Genomic DNA, 2608 nt, shown 5'->3' on the forward strand with positions numbered 1-2608 from the left:
ACACACACCACACACACACACACACACCACACACACCACACACACCACACACACCACACACACCACACACACCACACACACACACACACACACACACCACACACACACACACGCGCGCACGCACGCACGCACGCACAACCTAACCATCATTTAATCCGTTACTTAATTAAAATGCAAATTGTTGAATGCAAGTTGTTGAATTATAAAATACAAATTTTACTTTATAGTACAATAAAATATATATTATAATAAGTTTAAAGATTAACAGCGATCGAGACTGCATGGAAGATTCGACGATTTTCTTTATGTTGAAATTATGGCCAAAATACTGGATGAATCGTATTTTAATTATGATATATTCATATATAATCAGAAGAGAAAGGCTCTTGAAAACTCATCATGTAGAGCGATTTTTTTTAGAAAAAAGTCAAAATACAAATTTATTCTGATATCTAAGCTCCTCAGAATGAAAAATTTTTCATGTATGAATGTGTATAAACTTATATAAATACTTATAAATATTCATCAACATATATATAATTATATATATAATATAAAAAAATTATATATATATAATTATATATATAATATAAACATATATATATGAAATATGTGCATACATATTCCTACATCCTTTTTTTTTTGTAAAATTACTTTTTTTAGTGAAATAGAAATAATAACAGTAATGTGAAAACATTAAAAATAATTAAAAAGTAATTTTCACATTATTTTAGAAAAAAATCAAGTTTGAAGAAATGTAAAAAAATTACTTACGTATAATTATATATAAAATTATTATATATAAAATTATGCATAATTATGTGTGAGCAAGTCTTTTTACATTTTTCCAAACTTATCTTTTCTAAAACAATGTGAAAATTATCCTTTTTTTTATGTTTTCACATTACTATTATTATTCGAACACTCGTACACTATAGTGCAGTCGAAGTGCATATATTAGGTGTACAACTTTGCTTCTGCCGTTTTCCTATAGATGACTTTAGTGGTAAGTGGTGGTCGAAATAAATAGATCATAGACGTCAATAAACTTGGGCATCTGTCAACATAACCCCATAGAAACATTAGTCGATTTGTGTCTGCATCATAAAGTTATTCTCGATTGAAAATGTCAGTTTACGAGCCAAATTCTCGTCATTTGCGGGAGGTTTTAATTTTTTGCTTCAATATGAAGAAATTTGCGGCTGAGGCTCATCGAATGCTCTCAAATACTTATGCTGAGGCCGCTATTAGTGAAAGAACGTGTCGTAAGTGGTTTCAATGTTTCAAGAACGGTGATTTTGACGTCGAAGACCGACATAGCGGTGGAAGAGAGAAGGTGCAGAAGATTTTCGAAGATGCAGAATTGGAGGCATTACTTGAGCAAGACTCGTGTCAAAATCAAAAAGAATTGGCACGATCATTGGGAGTGACTCAACAAGCCATTTCAAAACGCCTCAAAGCCATGGGAATGATTCAGAAGCAAGGAAATTGGGTGCCGTACGAATTGAAGCAGAGAGATGTTGAACGGCATTTGTTTGCTTGTGAACAGCTGCTTGAAAGGCAAAGACGGAAGGGATTTCTGCATCGCATTGTGACTGGGAACGAAATATGGGTTCATTACGATAATATTCACGGCTCCAAGGTCATGCTCTGTATTTGGGACCAGCTCGGCGTAGTGTATTATGAAACCGACTGAAAACCGACTGAAACAACCACAGGCGATCGGTATCGAACGCAATTGATGCGTTTGAGCCGAGCATTGAAAGACAAATGGCCGCAATACAACGAGAGACACGATAAAGTGATTTTGCAGCATGACAATGCTCGACCCCATGTTGCGAAAGTGGTCAAGACATACTTGGAAACGTTGAAATGGGAAATCCTACCCCTCTTGCCGTATTCTCCAGACGTTGCTCCCTCTGACTATCACTTGTTTCGATCAATGGCACATGGCCTGGCTGACCAGCACTTCCAGTCTTATGAAGAAGTAAAAAATTGGATCGATTCGTGGATAGCCTCAAAAGATGATCAGTTTTTTCGATGCTGGATTTGTACGCTACCCGAAAGATGGGAGAAAGTAGTGGCCAGCGATGGACAATACTTTGAATCATAAATGTATAACCAGTTTTTTACAATAAAGCCTCGAATTTCGGAAAAAAAACGGCGGAAGCAAAGTTGTACACCTAATATATTTTGATTTATTATATCTATAATTTTTTAAGAATCAATTTGCAAAACTGGCTCTGTACGCGTCTTCACAGCTTCGTAAAAGAAGAAACCGAAGACGTATAGTAATATTTATTATTTCTAGGAGGTAAAATAATAACATGAAGATACAATTTACATCGATCTACAGCGCCTTAGATAAGGAGGCATAACATTTTATTTAATATAAAATGTTCAATTTTAAGAATGAAATTATAAATTTTAAAATAAATAAAATTTCTTTAGCTTAATAGCTCTGTAAAATACAAGCCAAAATGAATTTCATTTCAGGAATTAAAATATCTCTTCTACGAGACAACATGATATGATAGAGTTTGATATACATAGAGTGCAGATCGTGATATATATATATATATATATATATATATATCACAAATGAGGT

The sequence above is a fragment of the Atta colombica genome, unplaced genomic scaffold (assembly GCF_001594045.1).
Source record: "Atta colombica isolate Treedump-2 unplaced genomic scaffold, Acol1.0 scaffold146, whole genome shotgun sequence".
Classification (NCBI taxonomy): domain Eukaryota; kingdom Metazoa; phylum Arthropoda; class Insecta; order Hymenoptera; family Formicidae; genus Atta; species Atta colombica.